At 41.1% G+C, this 22,716-nt stretch overlaps 1 protein-coding gene across 1 annotated transcript in view; it reads right to left on the bottom strand.

The window, feature by feature from the left end:
• Window positions 1-22,716, bottom strand: part of htr4 (5-hydroxytryptamine receptor 4) — a 172,193-nt gene that overhangs the window by 36,996 nt on the left and 112,481 nt on the right. The gene's annotated exons all lie outside the window — the stretch shown is intronic.

Here is a 22,716-nt window from a genome sequence, read left to right as displayed (position 1 = left end):
TTCCCTTTCTTCCTTCACACACTCTCGCTCCTTCACTTTTTTTTTTTTTATCATTCCCGCTGTATTTCTCCCTCTGCTGCCACATGACAGCCACCTACATGACAAGTTTTTTTTTCCTTTTTAGTATTAAAATCTTCCATTTTCTAAATTTGACTTTTGACTTGAAACAAATGTAACTGCACTGGGAGAAAGTTAAGCTTTTTATTGCTACACACACACACACACACTCAATGTCACACACAGTCACTCACACACCCTCTCACTTTCTTCGCTGTCACTATGTGTCTCACTGACTTTCAAACTCCGTCACTCTGACACACACACACACATACACACACACACACACACACACATACACATACACATACTGTCACTAGCCAGTGTGTGTGTGTGTGTGTGTGTTTGATCTGAGACAGTACAGCAGGAGTTCCCAGCATCCTGTTTGATGATGACATCACTAAAATGCTGCCGGTGCTAAACAGAATGAGTGGAATCACACAGATGATAGAGAGAGAGAGAGAGAGAGAGAGAGAGAGAGAGAGAGGGAATTGATGAAGGTGGAGGAGGTTAGGGGAAGAGGAAGGGAGTTGAAAGCAGAAGAAGGAAGGGGAAACAAGAAGGAAGGAAGGATGGGAGGAAGGAAGGAGTGAAGGAAGGAAATGAGGGGGGAAAGCGGAAGGAGAGAGAAAGAGAGAGAGAAAGACAGAAAGTGAGAGAGGGGATTGACAAATGAGGAGGTTGAGGGAAGAGGGAGGGAGTTGAAGGCACAGGAGGAATGAAAGAGAAACAGGAATGAAGGAAGGATGGAAGGAAGGAAATGAGGAAGGAAAAACAGAAGGAGGAAGAGAGAGAAAGAGAGAGAGAGATCTATTCTTAGAAAAATAGGTATATAGGATACATACGATAATGTCACATCATTTACTGTAACATTATCGTATAGATCTGTGCTGGTACAAGGCTTGGTGAATCCCACAGTGTGTGTGTGTGTGTGTGTGTGTGTGTGTGTGTGTGTGTGAGAGAGAGAGAGAGAGAGAGAGAGAGAGAGAGCGTTTCTCTGTCCTGTAATTCTCAGCTGGTCAAGTGGTCAGCTGGTGCATTATGGCTTTTCGAGTCATGTTAAGACCTTTGCTTCCCAAACACTTCCTTCCATCCTGCTGAATGGGATCATCTCCACGTCCACTCAGGTGTTACACACTTTGAATGTTATTTCCATGGTGTTCATGTAAATGCAGCTTATATCACCACCAGTCACTCTGAATATTTCGCTGCCTCCTCTGTGATCGCACCTCGTTATCCGCTCACAGGTTGGTATTTTTATATTTGCATTTCGCAGCCATCAGTCATTTGGAGTGACAGTGAGTTTTTTTTTTTTTTTTTTTTTTTACGGGCCGTGACATTAAAGACGACCGAGAGATGCTTTTATATTTATATTTATAAACCCAAAATATTTACGCTGAAAGGTTGCACATTGGCTCTTTAAGTGCTGCTATTAAGGTTTGATCGCACACACACGTAAATGTGAATACACCATGTGCATAGAGACGCACATGCACAAGACAAAAGTGCAGTGTGAATGCGCGCACACACACACACACACACACACACTAACCTGAGAGAAGATTAAAAGCAGACAGAGCATGGTTGAATGGCAGCTTCCTGACCATGAGCATCTGAAATGCTCCCTGTTGCATTGTGAAAAACATTTCTCTCTGTTTATCCTGACATTTTTATTCAGCCATTATTTATATGGGAGCCACTTTCAAAGAGCGGCCAAAGCCAAAGCCAAAAAAAAAAAAAAAAAAAAAAAAAAAAATAGTGCTGCGTTCCACATCCGCATGGCTGCAGGACAATGTGGATTATACAACCACGTTAACCGTTTCATCCCTTCTCACACACACGGGGACGGAGGAAGACCAAATGCTGGAGAGGCTCTGATCCTCCCACCTGCCAGGAGAGAAAAAAGTGCAGCGGGAATCTAAAAGGTTTATCTAAATAGATACGGATTTTTGATACAGTTTTTTGAAAACGCTGCTTTATTTCTGGTTGCGTTTTTGAAAATCTACATACAAGAACACAAAACACAAAAGTCCCTGCCAAACGAGCAGAACAAAGACACTCGGAAGTGCCTGGAGGGATTTACTGACATCGTTGAATTGCAAACGCAAAAGAACAGATCTCATCCAGCAAAAATTAGCTGAAAAGACGTTGAAAAGACATCATTGCCATACGCCTAAAAAACATCTAGATTTGGCTGAAAAGTGAGGAGAATACATCTCCATAAAGACTTCACTCTACCACCTACCGTCTATTTTTGGGCTAAATTAGGTCCAGATCAGACGGACTAAACACTGCTCAATTTTCAACGGCTGTTTTGGGGCGAAATTAAGGCGAGATTTAGCCCAAAAAACAATGTCCAAATGACGTCTGGTGTTTGGTGGGATACGGTTAAAATCATCCTATTATTGTCCGAAACTGCAGAAAACACAGTCAGCTGACAAAAACAAGGCGAGTCGCACGTACAGACGGACAGTTACAGCTTAACACAAATTGTTGTGTCAGAAAAAGAGTTAGAGCTGTAAGAGTAGAGCTCATACCGAAAGTTACAAATAACTAGAAACTGTTGACAATAACAGAGAATATCGAAAGTCCCACTCTGCTCTGAGCAGATGCAAAGAGTCAGAGTGGCAGCGATCAAGTCAGCGTTAACGAGCTGTGCCGTCTTCACTGTCCGCACGGCAGTTTTAGTAAAAAAAGAAACTCTTGAGAACATTTTGCAAAACCAAAAATGTATTTTTCGTGTGAGAACAAGGTAAAAAAAAAAAAAAAAATCATGTATCATCATGTAGGTGTGGCCTAAAGCTCTACACACACACACACACACACACGCACGCGCGTTCACACACAAATTACTGTCCAAGTGCCCTTGAGCAGCGAATAGAAAAAGTATGACACTCCATGATGTTTCTGCTTACTATTTTTCTCCTGTCATGATGTTGAAAATCTCCCTAAAAAAGTGATTTAAAAAAGTTTACAAACAACAACAACAACAAAAAATGAACTGCTTGCACAGCTTATTAATGATGAGATTTTTTCATGTGGGTCCATCCATCCATCCTTGTCCTGTCACAGTGTGGCGTCTTCATTCAACCTGCCAGGGCACTTGAGTGGCCAGAAGGACGTTTTGAGTGAGTCAGTGTCACTGGCGGGTACATGCAACTGCATCTGCGAGCAGGTTTCTTCCAGGTTGCAGCAGCTGGAACAAAAGGTGGATCGTTTGATCACAGCGCAGCCGAAGACACCCAACACTACACCCAACACTACACCCCGTAAACCACCTTTATCAGCTCAAAAAGGGGAACATGTAGGCAAGGGGAAGAGAGGCAGTCCCTTAATTGAAAAGATTCTTCAAGACTTCAAGGAGTTTCGCCTGGGGTCACGCAGAGGAAAGAAGGATGTGGAAAATGCACGGCAGTCATCCAGCCATAGTCATCGCTTTTGCCTTTACATGGCTGCTGGCCTGCCTTCCAGTGCCATCTGCTATGACCTAAGGCCACTACAATCAAAAACATGTTTAACAGCGTGATCATGTTCCTGAGACACGTTGAGACCTCCTTCCAGAAGGATAGTAAGCTCAAGAAGAAAGACTTCAAGACACTTCAGTATGAACTTAAGAGAATCGTGTCATCCACCGGCAGAAAGTCGGACGCCAAAAGACAGAAAAACAGGTTCTTGCAGTCCAAGAGAAGGAATTCATCATGGCTGCCAGGAAAAAAAAAATCCTGAACTGTTTGAAACCGTAGCCTCTGATGGAAGTCAGCAGAATGAGCATTCCACTCTCATGGGCTACATAATGGGCTACCTGGCCATGCTCACAGGACACATATCCATTGTACTCACTAACATGACCAAGGAACATGTGGTCAACTTTCAGACATGTAATCATGGCAAGAGCAAGTTCTGATGGATGACCACAAAACTGTGCGGACATTTGGTCAAGCTGCATTGTCCCTCAACGGTGAGGAGTTTGGGTGGCTTGAAAACCTGACGAACGCCAAGTGCTGTGAGAGTGGCCGGGCAGGCAGCTATGTGTTCCATACAACACACGGACAACAGGTTCAGAAGCCCGTGAACTACCTCCATATGGCCTGGGTTGCTGCTGGAATGCAGGGTACTATCAGCTACAACATGATCAGGAGCAGTGTGTCTACTCAAGCCAACCAACACCTCTCTGAAAAGGAGAGGAAACAAGTGGCAAAATCTGTGCCATGACCCCAACACTGCAGAGCGATTTTATGTCGCTCTGCCTGACAAGATGATGGGGTATGAAACAAGAAAGTTGAGACTGAAAGCCCTGAAGAATGCTGTTGCAAACACCTGTGAAGATGATGGAAGTGATGACAGTGAACCCATCTTAACTGATAAAGCGGAGACAACCTCTGAAGATGAGGAACCTGTGTATGATGATCGACCGGTGTCAAGCTCTGAGGAGTTGAGGGTCATGCATCAAAAACGAGTAAGGCAGAGATGTGGGGTCAGTTTCTCTTCATCAGAGGATGAGCTTCAATCATCTCCAAGGAAGAAGAGCAAGATGGATGGATTTCCATCCTGAATCCAAGAAATCGGAAGTTGAAAAGAGCAGCAGCATCAAGCTGATGGCTACAACAAAAAGGTCTGGGGCACCTGTCTGAATGTGGGGGATAGAGTTTTGCTTGCCAACAAAGCAGAGAGAGGAAAGAGGAAGTTGGCAGGTAAGTGGGAACCCACAATCTATACAGTCATAGACTGTAATCCCCAAACTCACATCTACAAAATCAAGGATGAGAGTGGAAAGACCAAGGTGGTGCATCGGAACTTGATATTGGACGTGAGCTTTTTACCAATCCCTGAACAAACCAGTGCAGAACCCGATTCAGCCACCACAGATGAGATCAGCGGGTCGTCAGGTCCGTCTCTCGTCAGTCTGCTTTGATCCTGACTGTGAGAGGGGTTGTATGGAGAGCATGAACATTCACGCTCTGGTTTGTTTTATCTCATCACACTGCAGGTATGTGTACAGGTGTTTGGTTTCCTTTGCTGTGTTCAGATATTGTATAATTCATTTAAAATTTGACTTCAGGTGTACTGTCAAGTGATGTGGGAGTGTCTGTTTAAGAAATACCTTTTCTTTGATGTACAATGTATTTTTTTTTCATATCAAATATTATTTTTTTTTGCTAATTTAATTATATAATTTTCATACTATTTAAGTTAAAGTACAGTTGTAACATTTGTTATTCATTTATATTTTATTTATTATTCATTTTTATTTATTTTTATTTTCCATGACATTTTAAAATGCTTTAAGTCAGTCTGCTTTGATCCTGACTGCGAGAGGTGTTGTATGGAGAGCATGAAAATTCACACTCGGGTTTGTTTTATCTCATCACACCGCAGGAATAAATCCCAGCCAAAAAGCCACCTCTGTGTCCAGTCTACTGTCGTGCACCAGAACACAACGCAGCGTAGTCGGAGCCTGCAGACTGACTAGATAAAATATACAAATGGCAACGGTCAACAGGTGTCATGAAGTGTGCATATGTTACCAGAAATTTATCTGAAAGCCTTATCTGAGAAAGCCTCAGTGGACTGACCTGTATCTAATAATTTATCACACTGACGAGATGATAATACGCTGTCAGTCGGACGTCGGGCTCTACTTACTCACAAAGAATCTGGACAGGATGAGTGGGTTTGGATGTTTTGCTTGCAAATGGAATTAAGATGCAGGGAAGCTTTTGGTTTGCGGAGTTGACGCCGCCGACTAATGGAAGATAGATGGAGGAGAAATGCATACGTTTTTTTTTTCTTTAATAGCAACTACTGTACGCAGCGTTAATGCAGCTTAGATACAATCTAAAAGGGCCACCCACTGTTTTGACAAAGTCAGCGCTCAGTTTGCTCCTTTCATCTGAAATGCAATCGCAATCTGCTTTTCCTTTTGGGCTCAATGCCTCTGCCAGGCTTTGTTCAGCTCTTTGTCTCTTTACCAGTCACTCCACTCGTCCTCCCTCTCTCTATCTCTCTCTCTCTTTCTCCCTTGCTTTTTCCCGTCACTCTTCCTCTTTAACTCTCTTCTGTTTATTTGCCTCTTGAGTGAAAGGCTTTGTATCACAGCATCCTCTTCATAACGGCTGTGATTTAATTTTTACTCCTCATTCATTTCCATCTCTCTCTTTCTCTCTCTCTCTCTCGCTGTAGCCCCTTTTTGCTTCCCTCCGTTTCTTTATGAATTCTCCGTTCAGCGACTTTACTGCCTTGACTTTTAATCACAAACAGTACGACCACGCAACAACAGCGTCTACATTCAAAAACCACTGAGACAATATCTGATGTTTGGTTTGAAATCATACACGTCAGCAGGCCTACACAATCATAAATATCAGTAATAACATGCAACCATTATTAATTTAGAAAAATGCAGCTATGCAAATCATTCAAAAGTGAAGGCATACAGCTTTAGATTTTGTAATAGTTGCGTATGTATTTTTATTAGCTCTTTACTTGTTCATGCACCTCTTCCTCTCTCGTGTTTTTCTCTGACTGACTTGATATAACACTAATAAGAAGAATAATAGCCTGATTTGAATAAATGAAGCATGTTGTAAACACTTTAATTGGTAAAATCTGCCCCGATCAGAGAGAAATTTCAGTCCGTTTGAGAGGATCAGTGGGAACCTTTGATTATCCTTTGGTTTTTGGAAAATACTGGCACCTCATTAGCACCCCTTACAGTGACTTTTTTCCTTCTTCTTCACCCTTCTTCCACCGACTTCTGGTTTTTGTGGTGGGACGGGTCATCAAGTTTAGCGCTCCTCTTAAACTGGAAGGCTCCTCTTGCGCTTGTCTGCCTTTTTTAATGATTGCAAAAGGGAAATGTGGTGCTGTGTGTGATGCTTAATTAAAGAGGAAAGCAGAAATGTGAATATTGTTTCCTGCGCACACACTGTCTGTCCATCTGTGAAAAGTCTACAAACACTTTGTTTTAGTAGGTCGCGAATTTCATGGTAAGTAAGTGAAATTTCTGTGAAATTCCTCAAAAATGACATTTAATTTAACCTAAAACTTCATTGAAAACCGAAACTTTTACTTGTACCGTGTCAACAAACTCATTCGATGAATATGTCAAATCCATTAGCTCATAAAAATGAAACCACTGTTGTCACTGGAGTATCATGATAAATCGTAAACTTCCTTCACATGTGCATGAATGCAACTTGTTGTTCTGGAGCTCTACATTAAAACCACCAAATAAAAACCTAAATAACCTAAATTCAGTTTGCAACATCATTTGAAATGTTCGGAATGAGTTTGATACCACAATAAATGAAAAAAAGTTTTGGTTTTCAGTGAATTTTGAGGTAAATATTGATGTAATCTGGGGGGAAATGTCAAAGACACTTGAAATACATCTCTTGCTAATTACCAAGGAATTGGCAGCCCGCTAACATGAAGTGTTACCGAAAGTCACTGCACGTATCCAAAAAAATGACACTGTGCTTCAAGATAAACACACATCTTATCACGTCGCTTTATTTAGCGTCCAAGCAAACAGTTTCATTTCAAATTTTAACTGGACTGATTTCAGCTGGGTTGAAAATCTATTCTGCAGCCACCGTCACGTTTTCTGGTTCTTCCACTTGTCCTGTCTCTCTCTCTCTCTCTCTCTCTTTCTCTGTGAGTTAACCTCTTCACTGAATGACTTTGTGCTGGAGCGTCTTCCTCGTAGCGGGTGGGGTATTTTTAGTCCCCAGTTCGCTTCCTTTCAGCCCCTTCAGCGTCTTCATCCTAATGCGAGTGAATGAGAGACGCTCTATCCCGCAGCTGTTCTCTTGTTTTCCACGCTCCCTCTGTTTTCTTTTCCATTTCCCCGCCGCTTTTGTCTCAGTATCCCTTCTCTTTCCTGCGCCCTTCTCTCGTTTCTCGGCCAAGTTCCTCCAGCGGAGAAACACCGGAGGCGTCAGACGTTTTCTCAAACACTCCAGCTGCTGTCAGCGGAACGGCGTCCACTGGAAGCATCAAGTGGCGCGGCAAACGACCTCGACTCACCTGCTCTGAACGCGTTTTCTACTTCCAAACAGAAAACCAAAGTGACTGTTTTTTTTTTCTTTTTTTTTTTTTTTTTTTTTCTGCTGCCACAGAGGCGACTCAACAGTTTCAAGGCAAAAGGACAGGAAGCACATCTGTGATCAGGCTGTTTTTTGGTGGAGAAGAAGGCTACAAGAAGCGGAGACATGAATGAGAAAAAGCTACTTAGGGAAATTCAAAGGGAGTCTGATGTGTTATCACCCATGAAACAGAAAACATGAGGCGGTGATGTTACTGCTGGCACGGCGAATGACATTTTGCAACCTCACCAGTGCAACAGAAAACAAAATTTAGATCATCCGCACGGTGATAACATGTATATTTTTTCAGTGTTTTTGCAACTTTGGCCACCATTTCGCATAAAAACGCAATTTTCCCTAATTGAAAACACAACTTTTGGATACAGCTCTACATAGTTTAGGATTTATTTAAAAAAAAAAAAAAAAAAAAAAAAAAACACACATTTGATGCGGCTGACTTTGCTTTGACTCTGCTTGTTGGCACACGCTCATAATAGAGATGTCAGGCAGCTGTGACTTTTGACATCATTTTCAACGGTTTGTATTCATTTGTAACTTCCAGCATGAGCGCTAACTCGGCGCCTGTCCATATAAATGACTCACCCTTGAATTTGTCATCCGCCTGCATTTTCCACGCAGTTTTGGACACCATTTGGACGATTTTCACCAGATTTGCATTTGACGATATCCACATATTTGCTCTTGTCAGTTTTCACAATCAGCGTACACCGATTTGTGTGCATTTTTGCATTTTCATTGCTGACATGTGGACAGATTAGTTATTGTGCTTTAAAAAATCTCTCAGAAATGTGCATCTGTGTAGACATGGTTTCAACAGTGTTTCTCCTGGAACAGAGAAACTGATCTGATCTAGTAAAGTTCCCTGGAGAACAGAAAATAGGATCTAATCGCATGATCTCCGGAGCTGAAAATGTGATCTTGTAACTTTACCGACCGAGAAGAAAACATTGTCGTCACTTCGCTCATGCGACACGAAACGATCTTGTCACTTTGGCTCATGCCACAGAAAATATGATTCGGGAATTTTACCCAGAAAATATGATCTAGTCGTGCTCTCCGCGGTGAAATGCCATTCGTAGTGATGTTTCGAGTCGGCTGCCGGCAGATTGGAGTGACATGACAGCGGCCGCCTCCGGACAGCACACACGCATGAACACACAAACATCCACACACAACAGCCGGCCCCCGCTCACTTTCGCCGGCCCACATTCACGACTTGTTTTGGTTGTGGGAGTGTCGGCGACCCTGACAGGCAGGTTTGTGGACCTGCGCTGCCCGCTGACCTGTTTTCAGGCACAAGGACACTGAGAGCACGTGTCCAGCCGCGGCGATCTGGCCGAGAAGGACACATCGAATCCAAGATATCGACATGGAAAAGCGAATAAACAAAACTCAACAATGTCCTGTTATGTTTGATTGAACATTACACAGTTATCCCCCTGTTACCTGTAACATTTTTTTTTTATCAGTTGAAGTCAATTTGCCCCCAGTAATTAAACCTCCAGAGCATTATTATGATAAATATGGTTACCCAAGTTCATGAGTCAGGCACTTCATGTGTCTTTTGACGACCTACATGGTCCTTAAAATGAAAAAGGGAACTGATAATCCCCTATACATCAAAGGGAGTCATGTTTTTTTCTCCCAAAGTTCATGTGAATTGGACACTTCTTGCACAACTACAGGTGTGGTTATGTCAGGTGAGGGCCCGAAGGCAGAGCAAAGTTTTTTGATGATTATAATCGGCATGTTATAGTTCCTCATCCAAAACAGCTAAAGCAAATGTGTGTAAAATGTTTCTTATATGTTTCATACAACTAAAAAAAAACCTGGGGTCAAACTGACTCCAAAAACAAAAAGGATATGGGTACCAAATGTGTACAGGACAGCGAAAACGTATCGTCATGTTAATTTTATGTTTGCCCAGTCGTTAAATATGAAGCAAAAAAACTTAAATTAATCAGGTATTTAGAGTCATTAAACACTGAATGGGGTCAAAATGACTGCAAAGATAATAGGAGGATTCTAACAAGAAAAAAGTTGGGATCTGATGGGCTGGGAAGGCGTTTTCTAATGCAAGAAACTTTGTGCTGTGCATGAGTCTGTTGGCGTCGAGAGGGGACGAGGTCGCTGACCGAGAGTCCTCAACGGCCGACCGAGCCGAATCCCGACTCGGCTGCTCAGCGGGGAACAGGCCACCGCCACAAACCTGCACAGACCTGTCTGAGCTTTGTACCAGCAGCCATCAGTGCTGTCAACAAGTGAGAGAAACTACAACATAACTTCTGTATTTATTTCTTGTACTGTTTCTTTTATCTTGTCTTCATGAATGGCACATCTTTAGCCTGTGGCTTGGTTTGACATATTTTTATTTTTCTTATTTACTGATGTTGTAACTTATCTTGCTTTTTACCTTGTTGTTCTTTTAGCCTAAGCACTGTCGTCACTTTGTCTTGTGTTGTTTTATGTGTATATAATACGAGATGACTCACTCACTGTAAACCAAATTTGCCCAAGGGTACAATAAAATGATCTGAATCTGAAATTTGAATCTATGTCCAAAGAAAAAAAAAAAAAAAAAAAAAAAAAAAACAAGCCGCTTGATTTTCCGTTTTCTGTTGATGTGACGCTCTGTTTACAGCCTGGTTTTTACTCTTGGAGTCAGGAAATGTTTTCATCACACTGGAGGCGGTGGCAGATTTTCATTACAGTAATAAATAAATAAAGAAACAAACAAAATATCCCAATTTCAGATGGTAGGTCTTGAAGACAAGATCCATATCCAGATAGAAATGTGCAATGAATTGTGTGGCATTTTTTGTTTTCTTTTCTTTCTCATGAAATCTGTTGTGCTAAACTCAAAGTCTCTTTGTTCCTCTCTGCCTCTCTGGTGGTTGTCTCTCTCTTTTTTTTCTGTCTTGTAATGTTTCACTGGTCGCTTTTTTTCCAACTATTAAATGAATATATTTCCTCTGGACAGGGTTATTATATACTTTCGCCACAGGAGGTGAAACCATTTCATTAAGATGTGAAGCTTTTGGCAGAAACACACGATATTCATGTTCAAACAGAAATATGGTTTTCCTCTTTTTCTTTCTTTCTTTCTTTCGTCCTGACATCTGTTTTGTTCTGGCTACTGGAAGCAATATTTCACACAAACAGCCTTGCTTTCATGACTCGCGCAAGAGAAATGTTTGGAAAATGAAGTGTTGAAATGTTCTGTATATTGCAGCGTCTCTCTCCCCTCTTTTTCCCTGATAGGCTGACAGGGAGTTGCTATGAGTTTGCATTATTTATGTGATGTTAGTGCTTTTGTTTCTCCAAACTTAAAGTCCGCATTTCCCATAAATCCCGTTGCTTCCTGTTGCTAGAAGAGGCTGACGATATTCTTGCTGAAGGTCTCATTTGTCAAACTCAGTGTGGTGACGATTTCCCGGCATGCATTTGTGTATTTATTTGGTTTTATTTATCATAAAATGCTTGGTGAAGGAGATGATGGACAGTACAGCCCAGTCTCATCATGGAAGTTTAATCTATACATTTGATTTTGAAAACAATGGGATTATACCGGAGGAAAAACGAGTCGGACCCTCTTGAGGTAGCGTCATTCCTCATTGATCAGCTGGAGGGACACGGCCGGCTGCATGGATACAAGCTCCATCACCTCAACTGCATCCAAGCTGGATATGTTGTCACCCAATTTCCTCCGGTATAATCCCATTGTTTTCAAAATTCTTCTCAGGGTACGCATACTTATATGAATGTCATCCACGGAGCCCAATAACTGTAAAATCTCCCCATGTCTCAAGCCAAGCATGAAATATGATCTAATGGCATCATGTAAAGCAGCCATGATTTACAGATGGCCAGCAGACAGTAAACAAAAACATGTTTCACGAAATAATGTGATACTTTCACGTTATAACGTGAAAATTTCCTATCTTGAAATAACGTGATACCTATCACGTTATAACGTGAAAAATTCGTATCACGAAATAACGTGATACTTTCATGTTATAACGTGAAAGCATATCATGAAATAACGTGATATTTTCACGTTATAACGTGAAAAAAATCATATAATGAAATAACGTGATCATTTCACATTATAACGTGAAAATATATTGTTATAACAATAAACTTTTTACGTAATTACGTGATACTGAGCCTCTCGGTTTTTATTTTCTTGGTCTGGCAGCTCTACGCTTCCGTATGAACATGCGCTGGCCATCTAGAAAATAACATTGAATTTACCTTTTTTTTTTTTTTTTTTTTTTAAACTTTTTTTTCTTTTACTATTACCCTGTTGTTGCATTGTCCGTTGTCCTTTATACAACATGTTCAACTAAAATAAGTAAAAAACAAACAAAAAAGAAAAAAACTACTGAATTGTGATTTGAACTGTGAGGCCAAAGCTCAGCCGTGTTTTTGAGCCTGTGTGTGATAGAAATCCATCCTGCCCTCGCACAGCAGGCGGTGCTGTGGCAGTCAAACGAGCGTCGGCCAACAGGAGGCATTCGCTTTCTGTTCAGCTCAACGATTCTCTTGTTACGACAGTGTGCTGCCACAGCGCTTTGCTCATACACACCTAACAAGTGCAAGCACACCTGCTGATGCTGAAATGCTGCTTGTTGCACCTTCAAAGAACTACAAAAGTCTGCGTGTGTGTGTGTGTGTGTGTGTGTGTGTGTGTCTGAATCGCTCTCTCTTTCTCTTTCTTTGAAACGAGGTGACTGAAGCAGAAAGTGTGATCACGGAATGAGGCAGTCGACGGCTGGTTTGTCAATAATAACAGCGGCAATCATCTGTGACGCACAAAGTGACAAATCTCTGCCTCTCTGTTTACCCTCGGCGGCTGCCAGGAAAATAATTTTCAAACTCAATGAAATTCCTGATCTGAAGGGCCGTGAACAGAGACGGGAGGAAGAGAGGGACCAAAAAAAAAAAAAAAATGAGAGAGAGACAACCACAGAGCTTGGCGGATGGCATTTACACACACACACACACACACACACACACACACACACACACACACACAGAGACATACAAATGGATAAAGCACTTGCATTGTGGCCAAAACATACAACATTTGACGTACACACCAACATAGAAACACACACACGCAAACACACAAAATGCAGTATCATTCACGTGCTTGCAAGCTGATATCTGCCTCTCTCTCCCTCTCCTTCTCTCTCTCTCTCTCTCTCTCTCTCTCACTCTCTCACACACACACACATATAAGCGCACACACACAGGACGATCTCTAAACCTCAGGCTGTTCTGTGTTTCACACACATTTGGGAAATATGGGAAATGACTCATGAAATGAAAGGAGCGATGTGATGATATTGAGAGAGATAATATTGAGAGAGCAGCAGGCAGAGCAGACAGACAGTAAAACACTGCAAAGGCTGCTCCATGCCGAAACACACACACACACACACACACACACACACATACACACACACACACAAACTGATGTAATCGCAGGCAAAAAAAATAAACATCAAAGTGCACTGGAAGCTCTTCAGTCCATATCTGATGATAAATATCAGTGTCATCAGTGAGAGCAGAATAAAGAAGCTCGTAATAAAACCTAAATTCAGGGGCATCCTGATGGTCAGATGTGGCCCGCAGCCTTTAGTGCTTGTAACCTCCATCTTTATCTCTCTCTCTCCCATCGCTTTCTGTCTCTCTCCACTGTCAGCTCTTCAGCAAAGGCACAAAAAAAGCCAAAAAACACTCTTAAACTTCACTGCAATTCAATTCAGCTGCTCTTTCCAGTTTATCATAATCTCCTCTCTGGATGGCAGACATGTAGGATGAGAAATGAGAGAGGGAGGCAATATCATTCACATAACCTGCAGGAGACAATGTCACTCGCTCTTTCTACGTTTTTATACTTTTTTTTAATCTGCTTCTCTCTCTCTCTCCCTCCCTCTCTCTCTCTAATTATTCAGCCAAAAACCCTGCATTCTGTCAGCGGTTCAAATTGGCCTGCAATTAAAATCCGAGCGGGTGTCTGAATGACTTTTTTTTTTTTTTTTGACAGCTTTTAAATGCTCAAGAACACGTTGCTTTTGATTAGGACTGATTATGATTGCTCTGATTATCTCGGATGCTGTCTGTCTTCATGTTCTCAGCCTCGGAAAGCAGAAAGTGTGACGTAACAGAAATAACAAATAAATAAATAAATAAAATAAGGCAAAATGAGGAATATTCAAATCGTCAAATTGCACAGCCAGATCTGACGCAGCTGAGGAGAATACAGCCCTGCTGCAGAGAGGACTGCAAACAAGTCTGGAGCTTGATTTTTCTGGTAAATTGCGAGGCAAGATAGATAGATAGATAGAGAGAGAGCTAGGAAAAGGGAGAGAGAGAGAGAGAGAGAGAGACCATTCTTATGCAGAACAGTGGGAAGACACCATGAATAAATGAAAATTTCATATACCCTAATGAACATTTAGTAAATTTTTGGTGCACATTAACTTGGTGGAACTGTGTGTGTGCGTGTGTGTGTGTGTGTGTGTGTGTGTGTGTGCTTGTATTCATGTGTGACAGTTCATTCTCCGTGCAGCAGACAGCAGCAGCGGTCCGGCTGCTGGTGGAAGGCCATTTCTTTTCCCACTCTGCCACATCAGAGGACATCAGCCGCCAAATCTTAAAATGCCACCAGCTACCTCGAGGCTCGGCGTTTTGAACTGCAGACCTGCCCGCGCCGTGGAGGCGAGCCGATGAGGGAAGAGCCTCTAAGACCGTGCCAAAAATCCCACTTTCTAACTCGATATTCATCTCTGTCAACTGCACTCCACTACTTTTCATCATCAGCCCTTATTTATTCAATTAAGGCTGACTGAGCTGACTATTTTTACCAATGCCCTGCTTTATCTTCACACAGCTGACACACACATCACACACACCTGAGATTTGCCCAGTCCAGCCACAGCCCTCCACTGTCGACCAGTGATCAGCTCCATGGAAGTAAATGGAGGTGCCTTGCTCATGGGCACCCTGAAAGTTTTACTCACATAAGGTTTCAATCAGGGCTGAGCGATATTGCAAAATCAAATATCACAGTGCTTTAAACCAAACACCTCATTATCAATAATGTGATATTTTGCGGATAAGTATTCATGATTTCATTAGATATGTTGACATTAGTAACCAATAATCGATAACGTGGATATGATGAACGTGCATCCGGCTGGTAATTATCGCAAAATAAACCCTGACAGGATGATCAAGACTCTCATTTCATATTTCCTGATGAGGTTTGTTTTGCAGTAATGACTGGCTTGCTGTGTTATGCTGCTCATTACAAGGCTATTTGGGAAAGAAAACAATAACTTGACATAAAATATTAATTTTGAAGCATTTCCGTTAGCCTTCAGGTCTCCGCACAAACAAATAAGTCTATCTGCAACAGCTGTATTTCCGACAAATAGGCCTGGATGGCTCAACCACGACAGCGACAAGCTACAGTCTACCTTCTTTATATCAATAAAATCTTTATTACATAAACGTCATTTATGTTTATGGCTGAGAAAACCTGGGTGGACTCAGTGAATAAGAAATATTTTCTCCTCCCTCAACAACAACCATCAGGGACAAACGCAGCTCTGATCCCGCTGGTGAATCCCTGTAGCCGACAGCGATTATGCTTCCATATATGCTTCCATCTTTCCTCCAGTAATGTGCTGGCATTATTGATCTTGCTTCTTAGCTGATCTTGTTATTGATACTGTTCCTCTGTAATTAATATTCCACTGTTGGCTGCTCCAGCTGGTTCTGTGAGTGGGTGTTGTTGTTTTTATTCATGCACTAGCCATAAAAAAAGATTTTCTTCCTGACAACAACAAACTCACCTTAGCACTGTGGACAAATGCAACAGGTGCTCCAGGTGCTACTGTCACTCTAAAGCTGGAAAAAAGGGATATTCTCACACAAAACCCTTTGCGTTTTCTGATAGGGAAACTCAGTCTCACACCCAGGTTGTCAAATACCGCAGCTTGGTCAGGATGAGACTCATCGGGCTTCTCACTTTCATGATGTCAATGTCATGTGGTTAGGTTAAGGCAACAAAACCACTTTAGTCAACAAAATGGAAACTGGACCCAAAAACTGAAACTGGACTCTTGGTCACATATCAAAAGTCTCACTTGAAACTCAGGTCTTGTGGGTGAAAGTCCTTCTGCGTACACGCCCGACATCTACCTAAACCTCACGCCTTTGTCGGGTTTCTAACACCATCTCCTGGGTCTCATAGTGACACCGACAAGTGCCTTTGGCCTCTGCAGGGTGCCTTTTGCACTGGTGTTAGACGAAGAAGGCCGTGACCAAGCTGCAGTATTTGAGTGAGAATGGGTTGGACAGGAAGGTCGTTCTCTGAGGAAACCTGAGTCGGAAACAGACCAAGCAGCATTCGGCCATCCCTCACCCCTCCCACAGGTCACAGTGCCCACGAGCAAGGCATTTACCACTTGTTGCACCGATGGAGCCGCTCAGTGGCCAACAGCCGTCAACAGCTGGAGATGAAGCATGAATGTGAAGCAGGATGGAAAAGAGCACGCCCTGTGGCTCAGCAGACCATAGAAACAAGCTCTTTTCTCTGCTCTCCATATCCATAATTCTTTGTCTGTGTGTCTCTGTGATACTAGTTGATGCCACTTATCTCACCCTGACAGATGAACTCCTACAGAGAAGATGCAGTGGTTCCAAGTTATGGTAACGGAAGAGGATTAACAACAAATCCAGTGTTAAATCTGACCAGACTTATTTTATTCTTCAGTGCCTTTCTCCCAGCCTTTCTCCTCAGTATGGGAACGTGTCTCTTCAAAAAGTCACACAAACACATGCACACACACACACACACACTGCTAATCCGGGCCTGCATGGGCACTGTATGGGGCTGCAGACTGTCTCTTACATTAGGCTACAACAGGCTGGGTGACAGTTTCATTAACTCACAGTTTCATCCTCCATTTCTGCATGACGTGTCCAGCTCTCTTTATCTGTCTCTGTGTCCATCTTTCTTCTGCAGACACAATTGTGACGGGACACACAAATGGCCGGATAGTTTCTAATTATGACCCAGTGGCTTACAGACCACTCAGCAACCACAGGTAAAACTCTGTCACCTCAATTAACCCTCCTGTTACGTTCATATTTACGAACATCGTTTATGTTTGGGGTCAATTTGGCCCCTGCAGTTTAAACCTCCACAAAATTATTATAACTAAAATTGTTATCAAAGTTTATGTGTCAGGTACTTTATGTTTCTTTGTTGACAACCTAAATAGCCCTTTAAATAAAACACAACTATGCAAATCACCATAAAATGTCACTGAATGACCTAAAATTGGAAAGAAATATTAATTTTTGGTGTTTTAATGGCTTTATATTATTTCTAAGTACAGATTTTTGTTATTTATAACCAATGCGTTACAAAGTGTGTACAGGACATTGAAAACATATCATCATGTGAATTTCATGTTTACCCGGTAGTACCCATTACATTAGGAAAACTCATTAAATATGAAGCACAAAAAAAAAAATGTTAATCATTTATTTAGAGACCTTAAACACTGAATGGGGTCAAATTGACCCCAAACATAATAGAAGGGTTAAACAGACATCCCTAGTCCACTTAACTAGCCATGTGATAACGAACACCTTTTCATTGTTGTTAAGAGCCCTGTTCATTATCACATTACCTGACCGCCATGTTAATTAGAGATTGACATCTTTTTATTTTGTGACAGTCACACCTAAAGTCAAGCCGCATGTGAGGGATTGTCACGGCCTTGAATTAGTTAAAAGCGTGCCCTCTTATTTTAATTGAATAATCTCTTTCATCTGCGCAAAGGAATGATTCTTAATACATGAGGACAAGTACACTGCATGAATGATTAATCGGTTCATTCCATAGATGATTCAGTTTCAAAGTTCTACTCTGAAAATGTTGTATGAATATATTAATTATGTGTACTTTAGGCCTGTTTGGATCCATTGACTACATGCAAAAATAATGAAAAGCAAACTTTTAGAGCGTGCAGTTGTTACCATATTTGGTTGTGTGTAGCTCAAATGGGAAAAGTGTGAAACTGAAATGGCCAAGATTATGGGCACAATTCCCTGCTTAGCTCAAATGATAGAACATCTGTTACATTGTAATTAAATTTTTTTGTTTGTTTTTTTGTTTTTTACAGCAATAAAATAAATGGTCTCTATAAATAATCCTGACTTGACTGAAAGATAAATTTGACTTTGTTTAGGGATTCTCTCCCACTGGATAAGCTATGCTAAAAATATGCAAAACCAATAAAATGTATCAATTACAAGCAAGGGGGACACAGTGAATTGAGACAGACAATTAAAACAAGTAAAATAGCCCCTGATGCCCTGGAAAATTCCTGGAAATAAAGATGAAAACGCTGGTAACTGGAAACAGACTGGTAACAGACTGGTAATGAGAAATAGAGGAAGAAGGAGAAGAAGAAGAAGAGGAAGAAGAAGAAGAAGATGATGATGAAGAAGAAGATGAAGAGCAAGAACATGAACAAGAACATGAATAAGAACAAGTAGAAGCTCAATTATTGATAGCTGTGAGTATATTGTGTCTCCAGTTTGATAATCACACAGATTTGAGGCACTCAGCCGACTTCATTATTCAAAAGCGACGTGTAATGAACAGTGAAAATATCTTCAGTTCCTTGTTCGCCGACGTTACACGTTAGAGTGTAACAGCGCTCTGACGGTGTTCCTGTGCGAGGCGCTCTCGAAAAACATAAAACAAATTAAGAACTAAGGGAGCAGTAGCAGGCAATTAAGCTCTATTTACACCTGACATTAAAATGTACTCAGATACGCTATCTGGATAATGAACATCTGATCAAGCCCCTTGTTTTTACAGTATATCTGGTATTTAAATCCATTCCTGTTGTCTGCACCGCACTGTCTGCAAACATCATCAGGTGTAATTTTTGCATGCACTATAAAAAAAAAAAAAAATAGAGTAGGTACTATTAACAAAAACAAACATAAGCAGGAGTTGTGCCATTTAAATGTGATACTGTGCTTTTTGTTTGAGGAGGAAAGGCTCATCTTTTATGACTTTTGTAGGAGGAAACAGAAACAATGGCCTGCTATTGGAGCAGCAACAGGATATACACACTTTCTACTTCTGGGGAGGGCTGCTGCAGAAACTCTGTCACCAACTGACTGAGGGGAAAAAATGACAATAACTGTGGGGCATGGACAATTATCATCATAACATACACACAATGTGCATCAGGCTCATATTGCGATCAGATCTTCAGTATCAGAATCAGTAAAAAATATACTTTATTGATCCCTGAGGGGAAACTGGGTCAATTGCAGTTGCTTAAATTCTCAAGAGAATAAAAGAAAATGTTTGAGCATAAGTTAAATTATAAGAAATACAAAGGACACATAAGAAATATAAAAATATGTGCAATCAAAACACAAAACTAAGAATATGTAAAAGTATACCCAGGGGTATTGCACAATTGAATTATCATGCACTTATGCAGGGATAAAACTTTTGCACAGTTATACAGTCCGTTAACTTTGAGTATAACACTGTTTGTGTTTACACCTTAAATTAACATGTGTTTTTCCTTTTCCTGATAAGTTATGCAGATACATTTTTAATACCAAGTCTCAGATGGAGTCTTAGGAGGAGGAGGTGGCGGGGCTTGAGAGTGGATATGATTCACTGAGCAGAGGAAGATGTGGAGTAATGGATTATGACCGGCTTACTATGAATTGGTAATGGAGTCTTGGCTGTTCCAGGATGTGGAGGCAGCTGTATTCACAGTGGCTCCTCCGGCCAGATAATTGAATGAAAGAACCATTTCCTCCCTGGCTATTGCTGAGCTTTGGTTCGTTTAATTTGGGACATTCTCTTATGCGGTGGCTCCATTAGCATTTGCATGAGAAGACATGGACACACATATGATCCGGATGTCTGGCTGTTCAAACTTGAATGGTACTAGTTGCTAAAGAAATGAAGTTAACTCATTAATCCTGCATCCAGCCTGCAGTAATACTGTATACATATAGTGACACTGTATGCATATAGTGGTAAAATATTAATGCATGATAGATGACAATCGCTACCAGTTAGGGTTAGTAGTCACCATTGTAGAAATCCTTGACATACCTTTAATATTGATCCTACATTAATATCCTGTGCAATTCTTTGATTCTGTGGAATTGGCATGTAACACTTCTGCAGACTGGATCCTGTACTTCAGTTACTGTAGATCTACAGATTATATTATCAAGCATACACAGTCTCTAAAAGTGGTTTGAGTTCCCTTTACAGGTTCATCAAAGTACAATCAATGGGGAACCCCACAAGGATCCTTGGGGAACCTCGTCTTAAGGGCGTTCTTCAAGGAATGCTTTAGGGATGTTTGACCTGAGGAGCCCTAAGGTGCTGACTGGCTTCTTGGTGTGTACAGTAGCACATTTTTAAAAATCTTACATCTGCAAAGATGTGAAGTTTTCTGCTGTGTGTTTTCAGTCCCAGAGTACAAAACAGAGTTGGACGTGAGAAGCCACTGATGAAGTAAAAATTTTCCTGTGTAATTTTTTAGTACATACAATATAGATCAAAGATGATTCATGAAGGCACTGTTAAAAATGCATTTTGATTGAGCGCTTAAATTTAAAGTTACTGCATAGTTGCTACATAGTTACTGCAGTCCATAGTTGTTTTTTTTATATATGATTTTTTAACTCTAGAAAAAGCATGCCGGCTGAACTTGGTCCTGATCTTCTACTCTCACCATAGAATTACTGAAATCTGTCCAGTCAGGCCAGTGTTTGAACCAGAAAGCCTCCAATCAGCAGGTTAATCTCATTTGAATAAGAGCAGATGCTACTGTCGGTCAGTCAGAGGCCAATAGTGTGACAACTTAGTCCTCAAACTTGTTCACTGTAAAAAAAAAAAAATCAATCCAGGATTTTACTAAGCTACATTTATTTGCAAAAGATTATGAACAATTTTAATTCTTACCCTGAGCACATTCCAGTGCATTCAAAAACAAAATCATGAAAGAGCGATGATCGGGCTGCTCAGTGTTTGGTAAGTCGGGTTTATGACAGCAGTAAAACACAATACAGCATACAAATGAGCCAAGATGCCACAATATTGGCTTTGAGGCTTGATAATAATTCAAAACAGCAGACAAAACATCTTGGTGGTGAAAGCATGTCAGATAGGCCATGACAACGGTCAAATCAGTTGTGACAACATGTCAAAGTGTTTGTGCAAACAGAGACAGCTTGTGATCTCAAGTCAAGGATCCTCCACTTTTAAACAAATCTCCATTACGAGGTTTCCCCCAGGAGAGGAACTGCTGGGACAAAGAGAGCCAACACATATTGATGAATGCGGGTTATTTATGTTAATAAATAGTGCTTTCAAGGCTGTCCAGTCTTTTGGAAAAAACTCTCAAGGCCCTATTTTTCTCTTCCACAAACTTTCAAATATAATCAAGGCCTCTGTTTCCTTAGGCCATGACCGCCCACAGAGCTGTAAAACATCGATTCAGTCACTACACCCTGCAGGCCAGAGTTGCAAATAATGGTGCAAATAAGTTACGGTGCCGATAATCATTTATATTTTGTATTATTTACTATGGGATTTCATGCACGTTTTCACAATGCACTCACACGTACAGGAGGGCTTGATGAAAAGTGGCAAAATGATGATCCCACTTATGATCACAATTATTCATCCTAATTATCTGTCTCTCTTTCAGGAGACAAGATTATTTCATTGTATAATTTCACTTTTTTCAATGCAGTGTCATAAAGTAGCAGCAGCCACAGAGTCTTCTTCTCACTCTCACCGTCTAACTCTTCAGTGTCCTTATTTGCAAAATTCAAGTTATATCTACTAGATTACATTGGGGCGCAGCTACAACCCAAAGGCAGACTTTGCACAGGATCTGTATTTGTGTGTCAACATCGGGTTCAACAGCAAAACATCTCTAAATAACACATGAGGATCCACGTGCAGGTCCAAAAAACATTTTCAGGAGTTTTCTCTCTAATGTTGATGTTGTTCTTTTCCACTTTGCTTGTAGCTACATTTTCCAAAAATAATCTATGGCAGGGTTTTATTTATTTATTTATTTAATTCATATTCTGGACCTTCAAGTTTTCTTTCATTAAGCCATGGATCAGCATTTGCAGTGATTTTTGCCCTAGAGTTTAGATGCAGTGGCAAATACATTCAAAGTGGTGGGGTTAAAACATGCTTAACATAATTTTGTACACTTTTTTGTACTGGAACAGTTCCTAGTGGATTAAATTATAGTGAAATTAAAGTATTCCTCATTTTGCTGAGGGTCCACTGCGGGCCCCACAAGGACCCCTGGGTTTGGTCTATTGATTACCCTGCCAGGAACACTGATCACTGAAGCTCAAAATTACAATATTCAGTTACCTTGGATTAATTGTGAAGCCCTATCGCACACACACATGCATGCTTGCACTTCTGTCTTTGTGAGGA

Source organism: Myripristis murdjan, chromosome 10, assembly GCF_902150065.1.
Source record: "Myripristis murdjan chromosome 10, fMyrMur1.1, whole genome shotgun sequence".
In the NCBI taxonomy this organism is placed as follows: domain Eukaryota; kingdom Metazoa; phylum Chordata; class Actinopteri; order Holocentriformes; family Holocentridae; genus Myripristis; species Myripristis murdjan.
The sequence above is the reverse complement of the archived record's forward strand: the minus strand, read 5'-3'. Positions and strand labels throughout refer to the sequence as shown.